Raw genomic sequence first — 26,065 nt, 5'->3', positions numbered from 1 at the left:
AAATACACACATCACGACGTGCGCCTCATGGAGTATGAGGCAATAAATGGTGGTATTCACCTTGCGCACAATCACTCGAGTGACATATTCAGAAGCTAAGGAATGAAGTACACTCCACTGTTAGCATTCATTCTAGTGGGTGTCTGTGCACTCAGGCTGACATGTGAAGCCGTAAAGTGCATATGCATCAATAATCTCAGCACACTGCGATATCAAATAAGCCTCTTGAGTATATATTACAACACCACTTTCATCATTCATTAAAAGTGAGTGTCTACGCTCTAACTCAAATCGGTGATGGCGTAAGAGTAAATGCATGCATGCTGGGTATAGGAGCGTTGGAATCGTGGTGCCTAACGGGAGCAAGATGGAGTCAGCGTGAGTGCGCGCGCTGCTCGGCTGCTCACGCCAGATGCGCGGATGATCGGCTGGCTGCCCTGCGCTAGGCGAGGTGATGCTGGGCTGCCGATCGCATAGAACGCCTCGGATGCGGAGACCTCGGAAAACGCTGCGGCTGCTTCCCCTGAATCACGAATCATTGGAGCTGCTCTTGGGACCCGTAAGCAGCAGCAAGGTCCCTCGCAAGGCTTCCCCTAACTCACTCGCTGCTTTACTTCATGCACCGTACCGACCTCACGTGTGGCGCACGAGGGGGGACGAGCCACCCTGCAAGTACCTGATTTCACAGGATAACCGCGCTTGGGCCTCATTGCTGACGGCCGCTGCTGTGGTCTTGACCTCATTGCGTTTCTTCATCTCCCACAAGGCTTCAGGCATAGCTGTCACCCTCACTGACTTGGATTTAAGAACGCAACTCTTCACCTTGAAAACTGCAACTGGTCCGGAGATGAGTACTCGGGGGGCACGGAAGGGGAGCAAGACGCCCGCAAACCCAAATGCCAAGGACTCATCCGCGATTGAGGGAGCCGTGAAGCCCAAGCAAGAGGTCAGTGGTAATAAAAAGATGAACTTGGGCAAAACAGGGGGGGGGGGGGCTCAACTTAGAGACAGTAAAGACCTGGACTCCGCTCAACCCCCCCTCGCAAAAATATTTATGGGTACAAAAAGTCAGCTCGCTTGCTCCAGCCTCAAAAACAATACAGGGAGACCTCCCTCTGCCACCCCTAAAGTCCATTTGCGACAGAAAGGCTCCATGTCCGAAATTAATCATAATGAGGCCTCGCTCGCCAATTTATCTGAATCTGCTCTGGCTTTAGACATTTCCCCTAAGGTAACTGATTGTGATTTGCCCGATGGGAATGCTGCTGGTGCCGCCCAACTAGACACTTCACCTCAGGCTCTTTCTATTATTCAACAACAAGAGCCCAGGCAAGGAGACGATAGTTCTGGCTCTACCCTCGCCACCCTAGAGACACAGATGGTAGGAACAGACCTTGTCATTCAGAACTTAGAGGTCCCTTCCGGTGCACAGAACCCTTGGACTCCTGAAGCCGGACCTGAACATTTTTACTCTGTGTCAGACAGCGCACCCAGCTCATCCGGTGAGGGGGGATCTGAAGATGAGGGTAATGATGACTCTAGTGAAGGTAGTTATGAGGCTACAGGTAACAATACTGGCACTGTTTTGCGTCCATAAAAACACCCAGGAGTAAGAGCAAGCGGCGTAGTCAGCTAAAGTGGGATTACTCTGACTCTCAAATGTCGTATCCTCTTGAAGAAGACGGCCCCAGCCTGACTCAATGGGATAGCTCAAAAAGTCTACAAACTGAAACAACAACTGAACCCTCTCTAGCCGCTATACTAACTTCAATCAAGGATTTCCAGGAGGAAGTAAGGGCTGACAGTCGTACCGCCAAGAATGCTGCCAAAAAAATGCAGGGTGGCTTAAGAAGGTTGAACAAAACATGTACGGACATCTGTGAACGGGTCAGTATGGTGGAAGCTCGAACCGAACACCTAGAAACCGAGGCCGGGGAATCCAAACAGCAGACTGAGGCTAACACCGCCTGCCTCGCAGACCTGATGTCCAAGATGGAGGAGCAAGAAAACCGCCAACGTAGGAACAACCTCCGCCTACTTGGCATTCCGGAGGGGAAAGAGGGGGAAGACCCTAGGCGCTTTATCGTTAATCTGTTAAAAGACTCCTTCCCGGAACACCCGGGCTGGGACTGGGATCGAGAAGTTCAGCGGGCTCACCGCTTTCCATTCTATCAGAAACGGCAGTACAGCAGCGGCAATGCAACTGGAAGTCAACCAAGGGTATTTCTTGTGTACTTTGGCAACTTTCTCCTTAGACAATTAGTATACGACCAAGCTCGCCCTAACTCTAAGAAAGGGGCCAACGGAATAACATTCTTCGCCAAACCAGATTTCTGCCATCAGACAGTGGAACGGAGATGGCGCCTGAGACAACTGATCTCTCCCTTTCAACAACAAGGCGCCGAAGTCTACTTAATGAACCCTGCCAGACTGAAGATAATCCTCAATGGCACTACTAAGGTCTTCTTATCTGAAATAAAAGCCAGCGATTATTTGGAGGAGGTTAAAAGCAAGAAAAATAAAAAATGATCAGTCTATCTATCATCCTCTGACCAGAGCACTATAGTTTATGGGTTGACGTAACGGACGCAAATATCACAGACTTACTTGAACTTCGCTATTTAATTTTACACGTCTGGGGGGGGGGAAGAGGGGTGTGCTATATTTTTTCTTCCATTTGTCTCCTTATGCATCAAATTAGTCTGCTTTAAGCGGTATTTTTTTCTATAGGGCAACTAGCCGATTATAGATTTAACTGGTCTTTCCTTTTTTTTTGTTGTCTTTCTGGTGTGGCCTGCAGCCGGGGCTCATGTCTGACTACCATCACTCAGGCTTTTCCTGATTGCTCAAGTAAGGGGAGGGTGGGGGGGTTGGTGGGGTGGGGTGGGCGGGTTGGGTGTAGAAAGAAGCTATTTAGGCGCATAAATCTTAAAAGTATTTTTTATAAATTATACTTAGACACATTTACGTATATTTATAAGCACAAAGCACTATATAGAGCAGAGCCGAAGGACTTGTACTTCTTCTTACTAATTTTCTTTATAAATGGCTAATGTAGACTCACTGCAAATTGTCTCTGCTAACATTTGTGGCTTGAATGAGTCTTTGAAAAGGCAAAAGGTGGCTCAAGGACTACGATCTCTTGGGGGAAACATTTTTTGTCTGCAAGAAACTCACATAGAAGGGCAACGAAAACATCTATTAGACACCTTGGGGTTTAAAGTAGTTGGGGCCACCACACAGGGTGCTAAAACAAAGGGGGTTGGAATCTTGGCTGATCAAAGACTCCCTCTTAACAACCCCCGAACCAAATCCGATTCATTGGGGAGATGGGTTATTACTGAGTTTCAGCTTGCCAACAATTCTTCATTTACCCTTTGTTCAATTTATGGGAGCAACACTGATGACTCAGGGGTTTTTAACCAAATCTCAGGTGAACTAGCACACTGGCCCACCCCTATTATTCTGTGCGGCGACCTTAACATTCACCTACCTTGTAACTGGGAGGTTGACAAAAAATGGAGATATAAAGGCAGGAAACCTCTAGTCTTTCAGGCTCTAACTAATCTCGCCCAGACTCATGGATTAAAGGACAGCTGGGCTTGTCAAAACCCCACTCAGTCCGGATACACATTTTTTTCGGCCCCACACCAACTACTAGTCAGATTAGATTATTTCTTTGTTTCAGCCTCACTTGCTAACAGTTGTTTTATTAATATCGCACCCCGCTTTATGTCAGATCATAACTCTCTTATAATAGACATCAAGGGATTTGGGCAATGGAAGAGAATGACTGAATGGAGTTTTGAAAAGGCGCTTCTACATGATGTTAATTATCAAACACATATGCAGGGATGGATCCAGGAATTCCTGGAAATAAACATTGGCTCTGCATCCCCAATGATTGTATGGGACACCTTAAAGGCGGGGGTCAGAGGTGAAACTCTCAGGTTTTCAGTCTGCAAAAACAAAAAAGAAAAGCTCCTAATTAGTGAATTGCAAGGCAAATTAAGGATAGCAGAAATCAAACTAGCCCAGTTGATTCAAGCCGGGCAAGATATCCAATCTGTCCAGAAAGACGTAGTCCTTGCTAAGGCCGAGATAGGGGCAGTTTTCGCGGAAAAAAACGCAGCTAAATGGGCAGCTTCTAGGGAAAAAAACTATGAATGCAGTGACAGCATTGGGCACCACTTGGCCGTCAGGACCAGACAACAGGTTACCAACAGCGAAATACATGAAATTGAACTTCCTACTGGGACAAAGACTAAAGACCCCAACTCCATAAGGAAGGGATTCCAGGAATTTTACTCCAGGCTTTATACAGAAGAAAATCATATGGCCAGCGAGATAATTGAAAATGAGATTGCCAGCTATCTTAATGAAATCGATCTTAATCTGCTCAGCCCAGAGGATAGCGAGTCATTAGATCTTACTCCAACCTGGGAGGAAATTTTGGAGTCACTCTTAAGTCTCTCGGACGGGAAAGCCTCAGGTATGGACGGCATCCCTGTGGAGTTTTATAAGATTTTTGCCCCACAAATTAAAACAATCTTCACAGAGGTAGTAATTTCTATTTTTAACGGGACTCCCCCACCGGCCTCTTGGGCAAGTGCTAGAATATCAATATTTCCGAAAAGAGATAAATCCCCTCTAGAGATGGGCTCCTACAGGCCCATCACCCTTATTGACTGTGACTCCAAAATTTTTTCAAAGGTTCTGGCCTCCAGAATCTCCCATGTAATCGAGTCATTAGTATCGGATTGGCAGCATGGCTTTATCCCTAAAAAAGGGACAACTGAGCATGTTAGGCGAGTGATCACCCTGTTTGATGCTGCACAGGTTGCCGGAGACCCGATGTCACTTACACTACTTGACGCCGAAAAGGCATTTGACCGGGTCTCCTGGCAATTCCTGTGGGCTGTAATGAGCAGGATGGGATTTGGGAAGAAGCTCACACAGGCGGTACAGGCACTCTACCTTGAACCAAGGGCCTGTGTGTCCATAAACGGGCAACCCACTGGCCTATTTAACATATCTAGGGGTACCAGGCAGGGCTGCCCCTGCTCCCCTCTGCTGTTCGCTCTCTATCTAGACCCATTCATCAAACAAATTGAAAAAAATATTAACATCTCACCAGTTAGTTTCCAGGGTATTAACACTAAAATCTTGGCGTATGCCGATGATTTGGCCATCACTTCTCCCGACCCTGCAAATACTATACTAGCACTAGAACTGGAGGCTCATAAATTTGGGAGATTATCCGGATACGCCTTAAATAAAAATAAAACACAAATTATAGTGAACAACCAAATTGCTTGGGCTGACAGTAGGGTAGTATCCAAAGCTAAATACCTGGGGGTCCTCATCTAATCCAAGATGGATGAAATTGTAACAGACAATTTAACACCTCTTGCTGTTCAGACCAAAAAGGCCCTAAAACAAATTGACAACCTGCACCTAACTCTTGTTGGCAGATGCAATGTCATAAAAATGACATATTTCCCGAAACTACTCTACCTTTTTCGCACAATACCTCTGGAATTTAGTAAGGCAAACCTGCTCAAATTTCAACAAATCTTCACGCAGTTCATTTGGGCCTATTCCCAACCTAGGCGAGCACTAAGACAGCTTTCACTCCCGAAAGAACGAGGAGGCTGGTCCTTCCCTAATATCATGCTATACTATTGGGCTTCAGTGCTACAATACAGCTCTGAACTAGTGAGAGAACCAACTACACCTTCTGTCTCAGGGCTCCCCTCGCCCTTCCAACTTTTACTGGGTGAACAGCACTGGGGATGTTTGCTCCGAGAGATCTCGTATGGATATTACAAGCACGTACGGTTCAAGACCCTAATGAACTCCTATAAAATCTTTCGCAACATTCGTAGAATCTTTGGGCTGGGCAGATTTAACTACTATTCTCCCACTCTTAACAACAGTAACTTACCAGCTATTTTTGGAAAGTCTTATTTCACTGAGTGGTATAGGGCCGGAGTTCTGAAACTAGGGGATCTGATCACTAGCGAGGGCATTAATTCCTTCGATTATTTACAATTAAAATTTAGCCTGAAAAATCAAGACACCTTCAAGTATCTCTCCATCCACGATTTCCTCTCTAGGAAGGTCGGGGTAACTGCAGGGTTTTCGGAAGTTGAACTCCTGAATACACTGCGTAACATCAAGATCCCCCGCATTGGCCTTATATACAACATACTTAATAGACAAACCCCAGATGATCTTCAAACCATCTCAGATAAATGGCACAATAAACTTGACTCTCCTCATAGTATCTTCCATAGCTCTTTAACCCTGTCTCAAAGAATACTACTCTCTGCCAAGTTGCAGGCACAACATTTCAAAACTATTTTTTTCCTGTATATTACACCTAGAAAGATCGCCAAATGGGGGACTGGCAATGGGACTTTGTGCCCTCGGTGCTCTGATGTCGGATCCGACTCAATCCACATTTTTGCAACATGTCCAAAACTTGCCCCAATACTTCTTTGGATACAGGAACTGTTAGGTGAAGTCATTAACCAGCCTATCTCTCTAAACCCTACAATTATTTTACTGGGGACCCAGTCTGACTCTCTCAGGATTAAAAATGAAGGACTGGTCTTTATCGCAATGGCTGTTTGGAGGATCTGTGTTGCCTCCGCCTGGAGAGATCCTGACCCTCCTTCATTTTCTCAATGGCTGGCCAGGTTAATGGCTACATACCATCTAGAAAAAGCTGTCTATGCTAAAAAAGGTCGCAAGAGCCAGAAAAAGGGCCAGGAAGTTTGCGAAAAACTGTCCTCCTGGCTAGAACAACAGGGTAGATCAGTATAAACGTCTTTGAAGTTCTGTTTTCTTTTGCGGTGCTCGTCTTTTGCTCTGTGCTCCTTGTTTCCTTTTCCTTCTTTTGCGCTTTTTTGTTTACTTACGCTACCGATAATAACTTAATATGTTTTTATTTATTTCTTGCGCCTGTCTTTGTTAAAATGCTGTGTTTCTTCAATTGAGGGGTGGGGGGTGGGTGGGGGGGAAATGTTGACTGTATGTATCTTCTTTTCACTTGGGTTTGAAAATAAATAAAAAAAATTAAAAAAAACGAAGAAAAAAAAGGAATCGTGGTGCCTAGAATCATAGTTAGGGGAAAAGAGGGGGCTTACTAAAGACGCGGCGTAGCGTGCCTCATGGAAGCCGGGGTTGGGGTGTGTAGTGTCGTGATGCAGTCTAGTGGTTAGGGTGGAGCTAAGGGGAGGAACAGGAACAGGAGGAGCTAAGGGGGGACGAGCTTGGGGCAGTTAGAGTAGGGACGGGGAACCGAGAGGAAGCTTAAAAAAGAGCTTGGAAATATACAATTCTGTGTAGCGTCATCTTTGGTAGCACGATGCTACAACTGGCGACGAGGTTGGGATGGTGAAGCCTGCCACCCTGAACCCCTGGAGACAAGTCCCCGTCCCGAGCAGCACACCGAAAAAGTCGCAGTCGCGACATGTGTGCCGGGAAGAAAACCGCCGCCAAAAGGAAGAGGCCAGCGGTGAGGTGAACGCGCTGCATCTTGCTGCAGAACCTGAAACCGCCAGCCTCGCATCATTTGCGCCGAAGCTCCGTGGTCAGGAAGCCACGTGGAGCGGATCTGTGAGGGCGCTGTCGTGCGCCGAGAAGCTCCGTGGTCGGGAAGCCACGTGGAGCGGAGCTCACCCCCGTGCGGGGGCTGGAACGTGTTATTGCCCGCCCACTGGGAGCCCACCCCGGCGGCGGAAGAACCCGAGCTCGCCCTGCGTGTGGGGCTGGGAGCGCGTTGTCTGCTTGCCGATCGGGAGCTCACCCCGGTGGCGGAATAATCAGGGCTCGCCCCGCGTGTGGGGCTGGGAGCGTCTTGCCTGTTGCCCACCGGGAGCCCACCCAGCGGCAAAAGAAAGGGAAAGGAAAGGCACAACGAAGAAAATTGCTGCCCTACCTGAAGCGGTGATCAGGAAATGACCACTGGCTGCAACCGACGGTGAGTGGGAGCGAGAGCGCCGATGAATGTAGTGTCTCCGGTGAAAGAATGAGAAAGAATGGCGAGATTTCCACAGCGGCGGCCATTTTGGAGTCAGGCACTCTGCTCCCACCCCAATGCTAAAGATACTGAGCGGCCATCTTAAAGTCAGGCAACCTCCAGTTTGCTATCAAGCACAGACAAAGGCAAGAGGTGGAGTAAGAAAACAAGCATAAGCGAATGCACGAGACAGACACAAAACAAACACGAGCCAATGCAAGAGGCTAAACAAGTAAATAAGCACAAGTAAATGCAAGAAGTGCAATATGTAGACAAGCACAAGCAGATGCCGGAAACATAAATGAAACAAGCACGAGCTAGCACAAGTAACAAACAAAGACTACCTTGAGCACAATCAAGCACTAATACAAGCAACAAGGAGTGGGATGAATCAAAGTGTTTTTAGCAAACAAGCACTAGTAAGGGAAATAAAACAAGCATTGATACCTGCAAGTGAACAATAAAAATAAGCATTGGCAAATCTAAATGAACAGATATTGGCAAACATGAAGGAGCAAACATTGATACACGCAAGCTAACAAGCCGTGGCAAACGTAATGAAAGAATACGCATCAGCCAGATGAAATAAGCACCAGCAAATGCCAGAGACAAGCAAAGTAAACGGTGAACACAAACACGCACTAATACAGGTGACAAGAAAAGGAATTAACAAAAGTAACTGTTAGCATCGAGCACTGGCACATACACGATTCACAGCGCGTCAAGCCAATGCCGGAAACAAGTGCCATGTGAAGACAAACAATTAAAAGTAACGGGAGCTAAGAAAATAAAAGATCCAGAAAAGACACATGAGTGAACGGGATGTCAAATGTACCAGGCACCATCGCGGAAGAGCCACCAACCACCTGCAGCTACCATGCAACTCTAAAGAAAGCGAGCCACGAGCCACGCATAGTATAGCTGAGTGGTGGCCATTCGGAACTCAAGAAATCCAAGTTTCATTAACTAGCGCCTATCGAGACAGTTGCGAAGCTTACCAATCTCAGAGGACACAACCAGACCAAGGATCTCGGCCGAAGGTGGTCATCAATTAAGACGGGAAGCAAAGTGAACAATCCTGCGACGGTAGCAGACGGAAACTTTCCTCCCTCATGGCGGTGGTTACAGCAACCCCTCGGTCCAATCCCTGCATTGAAGTACCGCCCCCAGTGACACAGACTGACAGTCAGAGTTTGGGCCCCAAATGGAACCGGTGGCTGGAATCATTGGACGATTTCCTCGACGCAATCGGAGAACGAAGAGATAGGAAATGTCTGACACTACTCCTCCAGCTGGTAGGGCATGAGGGCCGACGTTTAGTCAGAACATTCCCTGAAAAGGACACAGAGACCTATGAGAGACTCCAAAAGAAGCTACGTACCCATTTCCATGCACCGGTAGACGTGGATCATGCTCGCATCGCCTTCACCACAGCACGGCAGGAACCAGGTGAACCATTGCCAAAATTCATCGCCCGATTGCAAAGCCTGGTACCCGGCTGCTACTTCAATACCTTTACGAATGAAGAAGCCGTTCGGCTTCGGATAATTGAAGGCTGTTCAAATGCAGACACGAAGCGCAAGATTCTTCAGGGGCAGTGGTCGCTCAGGAGAATCATCAGAGGGGCCGAGGTTGGAGTGCGGGTCGCAGTAAGAGACATATCAAACAAAACCAGAAAAAGGGAGGGTGAAGGCAGATCAGAGCCAAGACAAAAGAAGAGACAAAGCGTCATGAAATACTCCGAGTCAACAACACGAAAGACCAGGATGAGTCAGGATTGCGATAGCGGCACTGATATAACCTTAAGGAGTTATTCAACTTTAAGGAGTCAGTCAACAGATGATGCAAACGGTTCTGAAGCAGATGAAGTGTCAAGTGGGTCAGATCGCACCAATGGACCAGATGACAGTCTGTCCAACAAACGCGCAAGAAAGGCAAAACATAGAGGACTGAACCAATCAAGTCAACACTGGAAATCGGTACACGACCACACACAAGCATCTCACTGTTTGAGAGACGAGTCCGAGGAGACGTCAAACAGGAGAACACACCACATCGGTAACACAGATGTCAGTACACCAAACAAGTGTGAAGAGGAAGTGAACCGCATAAGATGGACTGATTCATCCAGACAACGAAAGGGGGAAGACAAATGCGTTCATGACACTCAAAATAATGAAGAAACGGAAAGGAGATCATTATCATCATGCGAGAGAGACAGAAATGAAATACCTTGGGATCAAACTCAAGACATGAGTACGTGGTTATCGAACAACCTCTCCAGTGAATTGACAACGAAGACACCTCGAGAAAGACACCCGGAGAAACACCTCAAAGACAACTCTGACGTGAAAAGCAGCTTGTCACGGACTACCCATTTCAGAAGTCCACTCGTTAAGACATTCTCAAAGGAACGTTCTCAAAGGAAATTGAAAGAGAACTCCTCTGATTCAGAAAGCATGTCGGTCCGATCTTTCGAGTCGACAGAGTCGTGGTCCCGACAACGGCCATGGCGTCAATCACCCAAACACACCAGAGAACCAAGGGACATTCCTCCCGCCAAGAGCAACACGTCTCACACCAATGTCCATGAACACTCAATCACTCCACCAGACAACCTGTCATGTCAGTCACAGGTGCATCAAGACATAACTACTACACCATCACCCCGGATGGGGGCAGCGAGGCTGACTCAAAGGTCCTACAAAAGGAAAACAGATATAGTGGCCATTATTAACCAGATGGAAACGGACCAGCCAGTCGATCTGCAAGGGAAGCCAGACGCATCAATAGAGACAGGTCATCATCGGATGAGAAAGAAACATACAAATACCCAGCTGGTCCCAGGGTTCACCAGTCCCAAACGCGAGCGGGAGTGGATGAGACAACCAGAGACAGCAAATCAGTCCCCAAGCCATACCAAGATGATCTCTTCAGATATTACCCTACTGTCTGGTATCCAGGACTCTGAACAGGAAGACAGTGTTGTTTTCGACCGGACAAGACAAAAAGAAGTAAAAATACATAAGGGCGCTCGGAAGAGAACCAGAACAACATCCCCTCAGAAAAGAGGTCGAGCGTCACTTGAACAAGAGTCACAAAGGAGGACCGACGGCCGATATCAAGCGGAGCCCTTCACAGACACCTCAGACACTGAAAGTGAGTGGATCACCCAGAAGCTGAGTGAAAACCACCATGAATCTGAGTATACACACATCACACGAGAATTCGGGCAAGTACACAGAGGCACTCTTGGAATAAAGGATGCTCTCGTCAAGGCGACAGAAAGCCACACAACGCAAGCTGAGATACGTCTCCATAGCTCAAACGAACAGCCCGCGGACTCGTGTGGCTGATCTAGGAATTCTAAATATGTTGGACTCTAATTTCATTTCGTTAACAAGGGGGGAGATGTAGTGTCGTGATGCAGTCTAGTGGTTAGGGTGGAGCTAAGGGGAGGAACAGGAACAGGAGGAGCTAAGGGGGGACGAGCTTGTGGCAGTTAGAGTAGGGACGGGGAACTGAGAGGAAGCTTAATAAAGAGCTTGGAAATATACAATTCTGTGTAGCGTCATCTTTGGTAGCACGATGCTACAGGGTGCTTGCTCAGTATCACGATCTGGAACGACGAGCGTGATAAGTAAATGAGATAATCACTTGTGAGATGAGTTTCGAGAAAGGGAATTACAGCGGAGCCCACCCACATCAGGGGTATTGTACTTACTGCGTGGAGCCCAGTCACCGGCTGCTGTGCCTACCCTAAGGACCCGCCACAGCTTCCCGAAGATCACCGCAGCAGAGCGTCCTCGGTGGTTAAATGCGAGGCACTTCCAGGTGCGAGACCGGAGGGCATGGTGACGTTGTCACGTGACCAACTTCAGCACATTTAGAGTGGCGTGGTGCGAGAATCCCATAGGAGTCGAACGTGGCAAAAAGTGGTTCTGTCTCTATGGGATGTTGGTGTGAAACAATAAAAACCACCATAATATAAACCAGCGTGTGTATTAAACCTGGGGGAGGCATTCAGCCTCTAGAATGAAGTGCATAGAGGGCATGTCCATCTGCGGTGATTGTTCGGGAGGAGATTAACTGACCTTCACGGTTGTGGTTGGAAGGGAAATGAAAAGGGGGGTGCTCACTCAGGTGTAAGAAGAGAAACGCTGTGGGAGGGTTAACTGCACACAACTCAGGCCAAAAACCCACTAATCTGTATAACTACGTGCCTCATAGAGATTGATCCCAGAAAAAGGACACATATTAAAAACAGACAGCGAGGGCCTGAGAGTCACGAGTGAGATGCTGGTACTAAAGCTAGACGGATTATCAAACAACCCCCTAGTGTGTAGTCACTGCTGTCTCTGTGGATTTTAAGGCGACAGGGGGAGACTATAGGAGTGGTTACTAACGGGCCAAATAGGAAAAGGTTTTATTTAGGAAGGACTGAGTTCCACAGGATATTTTCATTTAATCCATGTTTGTGGGTGGATAGCCTATAAATCCACCGCTGTTCCTTCTCAAACAGGCATTGTTGGATTCTTGCTCCTGTTTTTATCTGTTCAATAATGGCCCATCTCATGTCATTGGTTGTGTGATTATTTTGGAGAAAATGCTCAGTGAGTTTTATTGTAGTTCTTTTGCACCTGATTGTGCTGTGGTGTTCACCTATTCTCTGTTTGACTTTCCAGCAGGTCATACCCACATATTGTAGGTTACAAGGGCACTTTATTAAGTATACAACGTTGATGCTGTTACAGTTCGTGTGAGTACGATGACTCCACACTTTCCCTGGTTCCAGTGCTAGTGTTTTTGTATTGCTGGTCAAGTGGCAAACACTACAGTTTCCACAATGATAGTGCCCTACGATGTTTGGTAGACCCCATGCATTCAGTACAGTTGGTGTGGTCTGCTATCTAGTTTTAGACTATGTGGGTCTGGTTCGCCGAACCCCAGGATGAGTGCAATTCAATACAAAACAATTTGTTTCTATGCGTTTTTCTTCCCATTAAACACACGCTTCATACATTTCTCCGGATTAAATCAGTAGATTCATTTATTAAATCGTCCATTACTTCATAGTAAAATTTCATTTCACGCTGCTTAATCAGACCATTTCACATAACCCAATGCATTTCGGGTCCAATCAGTGATCCTTCCTCAGGGGTCTGTAAGAGAAAGGTACATGAAACTAGATCAGCCTTATTCATTTGGTCATCATTATGTAAATCAAAACACATCATACGAGTTTACAGTGCAATTTGGACTTATAACAAACTGTAAATCATAATCCTATCAACTCAGCATGTGTTATTCGGCCACTATCTGCTGAAGTTTGCACGAGTCACATTGAGAACAATAGGCATGTGAGGCATGTGGGTCGCTCGAATGTACTATATGTCGTTACACATGTTAGTGGCATTTAGTCATCTGCCTGTATTTTGTCTTCCAAAAGGGCCTCCCTGGGTTGATTAAGTGCACTTTTTTGGCATTTGTTGAGAATTCTTTCGGGGTAACCTCTGTCTGAAAGTTTTTTAGTGAGGCCTGTCGCTTGATTGCGTTGGTCTGTGGTTTTACTACAATTATGACATAACCTCAAATACTGGCCATAGGGCAAGTTCTCCCTAAGAGGTCTGGGATGAAAACTCTCAAATCTGAGTAGGTTGTTCTTGGCACTAGGTTTGTGGTGTGTTTTAGTCTGTAGGTGACCATTTTCATTGGTGATCACAACATCCAGGAATATCATTGTATCAGGGTCCATAGTATGGGTGAACCTTAGGTTTTGATCACAGGTAATGATCCATATGATAAAGTCTGCTAAGGTCTCGGCAAGGACATCATCGATGTACCTTTTCCAAAATACGATGTTGAAGAAGAAAGGGTCCTGTTCCTTCAGTATGAATCTTTTCTCAAACTCGAAGATGTAAAGTCTTGCCACACTTGGTGCGGAAGTGCTCTCCATCGAAGTACCTCCCCATTTGGAGATAAAGGGCTCCCTCGAATTCCAAGTAATTTCTCTTCAAGGCCAGTTTGGCACATTCCAGGATGAAGCCCTTAGGTGTCCTATGTGTCCAGGGTGTTTCGTTCAGGGCTCTCTTCAGTACTTTCAGGGTGTCATCCTGCGGGATGCTGGTATAAAGGCTTTCGATGTCAAAGCTCACCAGAATTTTGCTTTCATCCACTGTGAGGTCTTTAAGTAGTTTCAGTAGACACTTACCCCCAGATTCATCAAGAACACATTTTGCTATTCCTTAATAGTGAAAAATACCGATTCGCTATTAAGGAATAGCAAAATGCTATGCATCAAGAAATCACTACAAAAATAGCGATTTCTAATAATTCCTTAATTGCGACTCGCAAATTGCGAGTCGCAATTAAGGAATATCGCCTAGAGGCCCATAGGAATGAATGGGAAGACAATCTCAATTTGCTAATTGCAATTAGCGATTCACAAATTGAGATTGCGATTTCAAGGGTGCAGGGGTGTCCAAAGGACACCCTGTTGCACCCCTGAAATTGATGTGTACACATATGTTGCGCACACACATGCCCTTAGGGCATGTGTGTGCGCAACATTAAATTTTAGTGCATTTTTGAAAGTTTTTGCAAATTACCACGAAGATGTTCTTCATGGTAATTTGCGTGCCCTAATAGCGAATTCGCTATTTTTTTCACTTTCATGCATTGCATTTAAGGAATCTCAATTTGAGATTCCTTAAATGCAAAGAATCGCAATTTAGCAAATTCTTAATTAGCGATTTTTGCATTTGAGATGATGCATCCCAAATGCAAAAATACCGCTCGCAAAGGGCCAGATTCTCAGAATCTGGCCCTTTGCGAGTGGATTTAAGCTTGATGAATCTGGCCCCAAGTATCCTGTAGGTAAGTAGTGGTGCTTTGTACCAGGGCTTTTAGAAAGAAGTCGTAGAAACGTGACAAAGGTTTGAGTAGAGAACCTTCTGCTTGCTGGGGGGATCTTGTTTTTATGCATTTTGGGCAAAGCGTAAAAATATGGAGTTTTGCCCTCACTGTTGCAAAGAAAATCTGCTTCCTGTTTAGAGATATGTCCCATCGATTCTGCATGTTCCACAAGGGATCTGATTTCTTGTTTAAGTTCATCGCTGGGGTCAGTTTGTAACAACCGGTAGTTCTTCTCCTCTGACAATAGTCTTTGGCATTCAGCACTGTAGGCATTTTTTGTCCTGGACCACCACACCACCCCCTTTGTCCGCTTGCTTTATAACAATGGTATCACATGTTTTTAGACTTTCCAGGGCAAGGTTCTCCTCTCTACTCATGTTCTGGAATGGTTGTTTGAGATCAAGATGTTCAATGTCCTTGAAGACCGCTTGTTTGAATCAATCAATCAATCAATCAATCAAGCATTTGTAAAGCGCGCTACTTACCCGTGAGGTTCTCAAGGCGCTGGGGGGAAGGGCTGTCACTGATCGAAGAGCCAGGTCTTGAGAAGTCTTCTGAAGGCCAGCAGGTCCTGGGTCTGTCGTAGGCTGGTAGGGAGAGCGTTCCAGGTCTTGGCGGCGAGGTAGGAGAAGGATCTGCCGCCGGCGGTGGTTTTCCGGATACGAGGAACTGTGGCGAGGGCGGCAGAGCGGAGGTTACGGGTGGGGGTGTGGAAGCTGAGTCGGTTGTTGAGGTATGTTGGTCCGGTGTTGTGTAGCGCTTTGTGTGCGTGGATGAGGAGTTTGAAGGTGATCCTCTTGTTGACTGGGAGCCAGTGCAGGCCTCTCAGGTGGGGTGTGATGTGGCTGCGTCGGGGGACATCGAGGATTAGTCGTGCCGAGGCGTTCTGGATTCGTTATAGTCGTCTCAGGAGCTTGGTTGTTGTTCCTGAGTAGAAGGCATTTCCGTAGTCGAATCTGTTGGTGATGAGGGCCTGGGTGACAGTTTTTCTTGTGTCGAGAAGGATCCATTTGAAGATCCTGCAGAGCATTCGGAGGGTGTTGAAGCAGGATGCGGAGACGGCGTTGACTTCCTTGGTCATGGAGAGTGTGGAGTCGAGGATGAACCCCAGGTTGCGTGCGTGGTCGGTGGGTTCCGGGGCTGTGCCTAGCGATGTGGGCCACCAGGAGTCGTCCCAGGCTGATGGGGTGGGTCCGAGGATGAGGACCTCCGTTTTGTCTGAATTCAGCTTCAGTCTGCTGTCCTTCATCCAGTCGGCGACAGCCTACATTCCTCCGTGGAGGTTGGCTTTGGCGGTGTGGGGGTCTTCGGTGAGGGATATGATCATCTGGGTGTCGTTGGCGTAGCAGATGATGTTGAGGTTGTGCTGTCGTACGACGTGGGCGAGAGGTGTCATGTAGATGTTGAACAGCTTCGGGCTAAGGGAGGATCCCTGTGGGGCGCCGCAGATGATCTCGGTGGTTTTTGAGCAGAAGAGTGGGAGGCGGACGCTCTGGGTTCTGCCGGAGAGGAAGGATGTGGTCCAGGTCAGGGCCTTCTCTCGAATTCCGGCATCGTGGAGGCGCGCTGATAGGGTGTGGTGGCAGACCATGTCGTAGGCAGCTGACAGATCCAGGAGGATGAGGGCGGCTGTTTCTCCTTTTTCCATCAGGATCCTGATGTCGTCGGTGGCGGCGATGAGGGCGGTCTCGGTGCTGTGGTTGGTGCGGAAGCCGGATTGGGAAGGGTCCAGGAGGTTGTTTTCTTCGAGGTATCGGGTTAGCTGTTTGTTGACAATCTTCTCTATCACTTTTGCTGGGAACGGGAGCAGGGAGATGGGCCGGAAGTTCTTGAGGTCCTTGGGGTCCGCCTTGGGTTTCTTCAGAAGGGCGTTGATCTCGGCGTGCTTCCAGCTTTCCGGGAAGGATGCTGTTTCGAAGGAGATGTTGATTATTTTCCGGAGGTGGGGTGCGATGGTTGTGCTGGCTAGGTTGAAAACGTGGTGAGGGCACGGGTCGGATGGGGATCCGGAGTGGATGGAGTTCACGATTTTGATGGTGTTTCGTTGCTGACGTTGGACCAGGCGGTCAGGCGGCTGGTGTGGGTGGAGGTCGCGGGGGTGGTGGTCTTGGGGGTGGGTACGGGGGTGTCGCAGTTGAAGCTGTCGTGGATGTCGGTGATCTTGCGGTGAAAGAAGGTGGCCAGGGTGTGGCACAGGTCTTGTGATGGTGGAATGTCGTTGGTGTTGGAGCTGGGGTTGGAGAGTTCTTTTATGATGCTGAAGAGCTCTTTGGTGTTGTGTGCGTTGTTGTCTAGGCGGTCCTTGAAGGCAGTCCTTTTGGCAGTCCTGATGAGTTGGTGGTGTCTGCGGGTGGCGTTCTTGTGGGCTGTGAGACTGTCTGGTGATCGGTCGCGGAGCCCTCCAGCTTCCAACAGGTGTGCTTGGAGGTCCGGAGGTCTTCGGTGAACCAGGCGGCTTTCTTGTTGGTGTGGTTGGTTGTGGAGCTCTTGAGAGGGGCGAGGGTGTCGGCGCAGTCGTTGATCCACTGTTTGAGGTTTGTAGCGGCGGTGTGGGGGTCGGTGGGGTCGGCGGGTGGTCTCAGGGCGAGGGTGGTGGTCAGTTGGTCCTTGGTGACCTTGCCCCAGTTGTGGCGTGGCAACTGTTGGGTACGATAGTGTGTGGTGGATTTCCTGAAGGTGAAGTGGACGCATCTGTGGTCGGTCCAGTGGGGTACGGTGGTGTGGTTGAAGGAGATGTGCGGGCTAGCGGAGAAGATGGGGTCCAGCGTTTGTCCAGCGGCGTGGGTGGGTGTTGTCACGAGCTTTTTGAGTCTGAGGTTGGCGACGTTGACGATCAGGGCGGTGGATTTGGCGTCATTGTTGTTGTCGAGGTGGAAGTTCAGGTCCCCGAGGAGGAAGTAGTCCTTGGAGGTGAGGGCATGGGTGCTGACGAAGTCGGCGATGGTGTCGCTGAACTGTGGTCCGGGTGGTCTGTAGACGAGTGTTCCTCTGAGGGTCGTGTTGGGGTCAGTGTGGATCTGGAAGTGCATGTGCTCGGCAGTGGTGAGGGATTCGTCGGTGTTGGTCGAGACTCTGAGGGTGTCTCTGTGGACGATGGCGATTCCCCCTCCAACTCCATTGGTGCGGTCTCTGTTGGAGATCTTGCAGCACTGTGGGATGGCTATGGCGATGTCAGGTGCCGAGGTGGCGTTCAGCCAGGTCTCCGTCAGGAAAGCGACGTCGGGGCGGTAGAGTGTAGGAGGTCCCAGAGTTCGATGGCGTGCTTGCGAGCGGAGCGGGTGTTGAGGAGGATGCATCTGAGGTGGTTGGGTTCTCTGGCTGGTGGTTTTGCGGGCTGGATGCTGGTGTATCTGCAGTCCCGGCAGGTGAACGGTCCGTGGGTGTGCTTCGGGATGGCCTGGCATCATCGGTGGTGTCGTCTGGGGTTGAGTGCGTGGGAGTGCTGGAGTCGTAGTGCAGTCTGCCGTAGCGAGGGCGTGGGGTGCAGGGGTTCTGGCGCTGGGCGCGGTCCAGGCGCGGACGGGCGCAGACGGGCTTGCCTTTGGCGCGCCAGCGGCGCTTCCGCGCGGCGACCTCCATAAGAGGCGAAGTGGGAGGGAGGAGCAGCTGGGAGGCGGGAGCGGGGAGGCCAATGGGTCAGGGGAAGGGACGCAGAAGGCAAAAGGGGGCAGTGCAGCAGGGGAGCAGCGGTGGGAAGCGTGGAGTGGGGGGGGTACAGAGGGCATGGGGCGCGAGGAATGCCAACAGAGTAAACCAGAATATGAGATACAGAAAATAAAATACAGATAGCAAATGTCAAGGCGAAAAAAACAACTTAGCAGGAGAACGAGAAGACAGTCACCAGGGGCACAACGGCGGCAAACTCCCATCAGTGGCAGCAGACGGGAGAGTCACGGGTGCACAGGAGGAGCCGTACAGCATGTGGAGCGACCAGAGGTCAGGTCACAACCACTGCCGCGCGGCGACCTCCATAAGAGGCCAAGTGGGAGGGAGGAGCAGCTGGGAGGCGGGAGCGGGGCGGCCAATGGGAGAAGGAAGGGACACAGAAGGCAAAAGGGGGCGGTGCAGCAGGGGAGCAGCGGTGGGAAGCGTGGTGCGAGGGGGCACAGAGGGCAAGGGGCGCGAGGAACGCCAACAGAGTAAACCAGAATATGAGATACAGAAAACAAAATACAGATAACAAATGTCAAGGCGAAAAAAACAACTTAGCAGGAGAACGAGAAGACAGTCACCAGGGGCAAACCGGCAGCGAACTCCTATCAGTGGCAGCAGAAGGGAGAGTCACGGGTGCACAGGAGGAGCCGTGCGGCGTGGGGAGCGACCAGAGGTCAGGTCACAACCACTGCCGCGCGGCAACCTCCATAAGAGGCCAAGTGGGAGGGAGGAGCAGCTGGGAGGCGGGAGCGGGCGGCCAATGGGTGAGGGGAAGGGCCACAGAAGGCAAAAGGGAGCGGGCTGCAGGGGAGCAGCGGCAGGAAGCGTGGAGTGGGGGGCACAGAGGGCAAGAGGCGCGAGGAACGCAACAGAGTAAACCAGAATATGAGATACAGAAAACAAAATACAGATAACAAATGTCAAGGCGCAAAAAACAACTTAGCAGAAGAACGAGAAGACAGTCACCAAGGGCACACCGGCGAAAAACTCCCATCAGTGGCAGCAGAGGGGTAAGGTGAATGTTGCTAACTCTACCGGGATGGTGTTTGGTGGAGGTATGAAGGTGTATTTTACTCGTAATCCAGTCTCATTAGGATCTGCTGGGGGTGTTGTCTCACTATGTTTTTCGAAGAAGGTTTTAAGTCTACATTTCCTAAAGAAACCTGCCAATTCGCAATGGAGGTGAAACTTATCAAGACATGTAGTCGGGACAAATCCTAACCCTTTGTTAAGGACTCTTTCTTCCATAAATGACAAGGGTCTTGTAGCAAGGTTGAAGACTAAGCCCTGCTGTTACTTGTCCCTGCCCGAGGTTCCTGTGTCTTGCTTCATGTGTAATTGCCTACCGGATCCTCTTCTTCCCAGTGCACCTGATTTTTGCCCTTCCTACTTCCTCTCCTGCCCCTGCCTAAAAAGGCGCTTGAAGGTGTTGGGAGGGACTAATGGCTGTGGGAACGGTGGTTGCCACCCATACATAAGGTAAGGTTGTTGTGGATTGTATGGACTTTAGAATCCAGGTGGTAAGTGTGTGTTGTAGGTGGGCCAGTTGTTCTGGGCTCTATACCTTCCTCTTCCTCTTTGTCTTTGTCTCTCACTCCCTGTGCTAGAGCCACTACTACCAGTGGAGTCGATGCTGGAGACCTCTGAATCACGATCAGACCTTGCTGGAGGTGTGTATTCAGGGTCTGAGTAGGGATAGGTCTTGACGTAGGAGAAATGTTTGAGGTCTTTTTGGAATTTCTGTACCTTTTCTTATGTGAGGTTGTCCTTATATTCATTGATCTCTTTATTAGGTCCGTCAAGTCTTTTTTTGTAGCCTGTAATGGTTGTTTTTGTATGGCCTTCCATTAGTTGGATTTCGGCTAGCATTGTCTCAGAGAGGTACAGGGCAGTCTTGATGATCAGCTCAATCCAGTCACGCGTGCAGTGCCACGCGATCTGGGCCCAGTCTTTTCTAAAAATTGGATCCTCTAAGAAAATCCATGGAGCATTTGTGTCTAGAAGACCCTTAGGCGCCATATTATTTCTCAAGTATTCCTTAAGAATAGTCCCATGCAGTATTGTTCTAATTTGGTTTCTTTTTATTTCGGTCAGTTTTCCCCAGTCAGTAGTCTGTGATGTTGTCTGTGCAATACTGGCGTCAGCGAATAGAGAAGGATCACAAAGAATTGCATCCAATTCCTCGCTGGAATAAGACAACCCTTGATTTTATGGCAAGACAGGAGGCTATCATTATGCATTAGTACTTTTATTCGCCACCTCTGCAGCACTTTAAAGAACTTAGAACGGAGCCAAACAACAAACTCTAAAATAGAACACCAAAGTCCCATATGATCCTGACGTCCGCCATCTTCTTCCTCTTTTGTTTGCTGCTTCTGGAGCAGATAAGTATTGTTTTTTGGGTTAAGAAAAAATGAATTATAGTTTGTTATTATTGTGAATTTTGACTTCTAATAAGTTCAAAATGTCCAATTTATGGACATTAATTGTGTTTTAATGTGTTTAATTTAAAGAAAAGAGATTTATAGAAAGTATTTTAAAAATATTTAATTTAAGTATCTTTGTTAAATGTGGATTTGTAGGATCGCATTATAAGTGTATATAGCGCGGCTGAATTAGCGTTAGTTAAGTGGTTTGGTAGAAAAGGAATATTTATTTCTAAAGCCTACAGTTGCGGGCGCGAGGGAGAGAATCCTCAGCTTATGCGGCGCGAGTGAGTAATGCTCAGCGAAGGCGGACATCTTATTTAGAAGGTTCCAAGTTTGTGTAGGCAGCGCAAGCGTGAAATGCTCTGCATATGGCGACCATTTCGTTTTGAAAGTTTCGAGCTTGTGCGCATGCACAGGGTTGTATCACAGTGCACATATTGCGTTAAAGTTAAATTTGACGGAGCGCGTTTATTTATGGCTTTGGCACATGAAGAGGTTGCGTTGTCCTTTTAAAATAAAACTTCATGAAAAGGTTTAATGAAAACGAAAGTAATCTTTTATTAAGGAAAATGTGGGATAGACAAAGAAAAGGGGTTAGAACGATATTTTTGTGGCGATTGGGCTGTTGGGGGTAGTTGTTTCAAGGTTGAGAAGTGTCTGGGAGCGTTGTCCAGCGATGCATAACTGAAAGTTAACGGAGGAAAATGATTCAGTCCGCTGCTCTACTACTGCTTTATTAACTTATATTAGGTGGAAAAATATAAGGAGAATGTCAGGGGAAGATACTACAGGTGATTCTGAGAGTGTTTTATCAGATGAAATTAGAAATTTGGTGAAGGAAGCGGTAGGAGCAGCTTTAACTGGAGTAAAGAGACCTCATTTGAATGATGATGAGGAATTTTTTTCTATGGATAAGGAAGGTAATGTGCAAGATATAAACGTAAAATCTAAGGAAAAAGGAGGCACCTTAAAGACGGTGCAGGAGGAAGTGGAGTCCTAAGCTGCTCAAAAAGTAAGAATGTTCAGAGCAACTTGAGAGATGAGCAGGATTTTACTGCAGACAAGATTAACATTGATGAATATGTTTTGGATTTAGATTACAACGATGATGTTGATGATGAATTAGGGAGTGAATCATCAAGTAAAAGAAGTGATAAAAAGGTTATTGATCCTTTTGTAAAAAAGTAGTTTGATTCAAAGGATGTTAGACATCCAGGGGGGTCAGAATGGTAGCCGATGAAACATGTTTCAGAGTATATACAATATTGGATAATATCGCCAGGTGATTGGTGAAAAAGATGCCTTAACGCTAAATTTAGACCCGGAAATAATATATGTTCAAGATGGGGACATATCCTAGGAAGGGACTGAAAAAGGCCTTGAAACAGTGTGAAGATAAAATATTAGATACTTTACGTCCTCTCGCTAGGATGTTTGATTTGGTGGAGGAAGCATATCTTAAAGGAAAGGATTTAGATATTGTTTTATTAAGAGGTTGGTGGCAAAAGGCGATTTGTTTCCTTGGAAATGCAAATGCGGGTCTAATTGAAGAAAGGAAGAAGGCTGTGCTGTTCAAAATCAGTCCTAAATTACGTGATTTTGCAAAGAAAGATACATGTGAAAATCCAAATGGTTTATTATTTGGAGATGGTGTTGTGAAAGAATTAGGCAAATATGTAAATACGTTTACGTCTCTGGACAAGTTCCAGACAAATATGAGGAAAGTTTTTAGTGGAGGTGCTTCAAATAGTTTTTATGGCAGGGCTGGAAGGAGAGGGCAACCTTCCGGCCGGAATTATTATAGGTCCCAATACAGTTATTCAAGAGGAGGAAGATGATCGCAAAGTCAGTACAGCTTCTACCCTCAAAGAGGAAGAGTTTATCGTACAAGAGGTTCTAGAGGAAGAGGTCAGTCCTCTAATTAAGGAGCAGGTAAGTTTGAATATGAATATTTGTACTGTTTCTGTCCTGGAAAAGGTGGATGGAAGATTGAAAGATTTTGTAGGAAAATGGAAGGAGATAACGAAGTATCATTGGGCTATGAGAGCAGTGACAAGGTTCGAGATAGAACTCACAAATGTACCTTATCAGTCAAAAGAGCCAAGAGAATTGGTTTTCAACGAGAAGCAGGAGAAAATAGTATTAGAAGAAATAGAGAGTATGTTGACGAAAGGGGCGATTGTGGAAATCGGAGAAGACAAAATAGGTTTTGTAACTACTTTGTTTCTGGTGGAAAAAAAGAGGGAAAGGTTGGAGGCCGGTAATCAATTTGAGGGAATTTAATTTGTATTTGGTTTACAGGCATTTCAAGTTGGAGGGAATCCATATTTTAAGGGATTTGTTACAAATTCTAGATTTGATGGTGAACCTAGTTCTCAAAGATGCGTATTTCTCAACTCCGATGGGCATCAAGAGTCAGAAATACCTCCAGTCCATGTGAAAAGGACGGATTTACCAGTTTGTATGTTTTCCTTTCGGTCCCTTGTCCGCACCATGGTGTTTTATGAAAGTGATGAGAGCAGTGGTTGGTTTTTTGCATGAAAGAGGGTTCCAGATGATTGTATATTTGGACGACCTATTGATCATGAATCAGGATGTGACAGAATTGAGAAATCATTTGAAGATGGTTCTAGAACTCTTGCAGTCGTTGGGTTTCATAATAAATGTGGAGAAATCAGTGACGATTCCTTCTCAGTCAATAGATTTGCTGGGTTTTGTTGTGGATACGGTCAAATGTATGTTATTACTACCGGAGAAAGAGATAAAAAAAATTCTCAAAGAAGTGGAAGCTTTATTGAGAAGAAATATGGTGAGTTTGAGAGAGATTGCAAGAGTCATAGACCTTTTATCATCGTCAATTCAGGCTGTGTTTCCAGGTCCTTTACATTACAGGGCTTTACAACGTTTGAATACCTCAGGTTTAGCAAAAGGTCAATGGTACGGAGATCGTGTACAGATGTTATGGGAGGCGAAGATAGAATTGAATTGGTAGTTAGAAAATTTGACTGCATGGAATGGTCTGGCGATCTTTGGTATGGGGCCAGATTTTATTATGGAAACAGATGCAAGCAATCTTGGTTGGGGAGCTACTTATATGAGTCAAGAAACAGGTGGTGTTTGGAATTCAATGGAAAAGAAGGAGCATATGAATTATTTAGAAATGAGAGCAGGTCAATTTGCATTGCAAAGTTTCAGGAGTTTGTTCTGAGGCAACTCTGTTCTATTGAAGATGGACAATATTATCGCTGTAACTTATATAAACAAGCTAGGAGGGAGCAGATCAAAGAAATTGACCGAGGTTACTCAAGAAATTTTGTAATTTTGTATGGAACACAAGATTTCTCTTCAAGCGAATATCTTCCAGGTCAGAAAAATTTAGCAGCGGATTGGTATTTGAGGAATTTGATAGACTTCAGCGACTGGATGTTGAACAGGGAAATTTTTCAGGAGATTCAGTTACAGTTTGGCCCTCTGGAGATAGATCTGTTTGCCTCCAGACTAACATGTCAGCTGAAGGGGTATTTCAGTTGGAGGCAAGATCCGGGGGCATTAGCTGTGGATGCATTCAAACAGAGTTGGAAAGGGAAGAAAGGATATGCTTTTCCACCTTTTTCAATGATTCAATGGGTGTTGTTGGAAGTGAGGAAGCAGGTTGTTCAGATAGTTTTGGTAACTCCTTTTTGGACAACTCAGGTTTGGTTTCCTTCAGTTCTGGAAATGGCTGTGGAAGAGCCCTATTTGATTAATAGGTCGAGAAGGAGAGGAACATCCTGTGGTTCAGGAGGGTTCGCTCAACCTTCTAGTTTGGAAGATATCAGGGGATCTATTAGATTCACAGATCTTTCGGAAACAGCTTCAGATTTACTCAAAGAATCTTGGGCACCAGGCACGAGGAAGATATATAGAGGAGTGTGGACAGTTTGGTCACGTTGGTGCTTGTAAAGGGATTTGGATCCCTTGGTGGCTGATGAGATGAAGGTAGCGAATTTTTTAGCAGAATTGTTCGAGAAGGGGTTTTCTTACAAATCTATTAATTGTTATTGTTCTGCGATTTCAACTGTACATGTTTTGATTCAAGGTTCATTAATTGGTAGGAGTCCTGTTGTCTGCAGGTTTATGAAGGGAATAAGACTGAAGAGGCCTCCCAAAGTGAAATTTGGTTCGGTCTGGGATGTGAATTTAATATTCAAACTATTTGAAAAATGGCCGGGAAATAGGTATTTGGGTTTGAGAGAATTGTCATGAAAAATGGCGTGTTTACTTTGTCTTGTATCTATTAAAAGAGTTTTAGATGTTAAGGCTTTGGATCTAAGTAGTAGGTTTTATCAACCTCAAGGTGTTATGTTTGAAATTTGAAGGAGAACAAAGACTATGTCTAGTTCAGTTTTTTATCCTATGTTGGATGAGTATCCAAAGATTTGTATAGTCAGGTGTCTTAAGGACTATGGGAGTAGAGTAGCAGGGTTTAGAACGGATGGGGTAGAGCAATTGGTTTTCTTTTATAATTCTTTTTATTAAAGAAAACATCAGCAAAAATACAGTACAGAGGTTTCTTCAGGAATGCAAATTATACGTTAGGGGGTCACAGGATAATCAATACTTACAGATGAAAGGGAACTTCATGGGGAGGAGGGTCATCAAGGACAGCATGTCTGGGTGGCATACAAATTTCCCCTCTGTAACTATTCCAGGGTCCCCATACCGGTGACCACTTTCGAGGGTGTCCCCTCGCAAGATACGTAGTTTTCTCCCTAAACATACACCAATCTAAGTTGTTTTCCCACACTTCTAGGGTGGGAGGTTGTTCCGCTCCCCATAACGGGGCTATATTTCTCTTAGCTAACATAAAGCCTACAGTAGACCATTGTGTCTGAGAAGTATTTAGGTCGGTGGGCTCCCATATGTTTAAGAGGCACCTCTTTGCCTCCGGCAGCAGGGAGACCCCAGTACCCGATGCAGAGTTTTGTGTATCTTGCGCCAGTATGTGATGATATGTTCACATTCCCAGATGATGTGCATAAAGGTACCTGTGCGACCA

Source organism: Lissotriton helveticus, chromosome 5_1 (genome assembly GCF_964261635.1).
Source record: "Lissotriton helveticus chromosome 5_1, aLisHel1.1, whole genome shotgun sequence".
Lineage (NCBI taxonomy): Eukaryota > Metazoa > Chordata > Amphibia > Caudata > Salamandridae > Lissotriton > Lissotriton helveticus.
The sequence above is the reverse complement of the archived record's forward strand: the minus strand, read 5'-3'. Positions refer to the sequence as shown.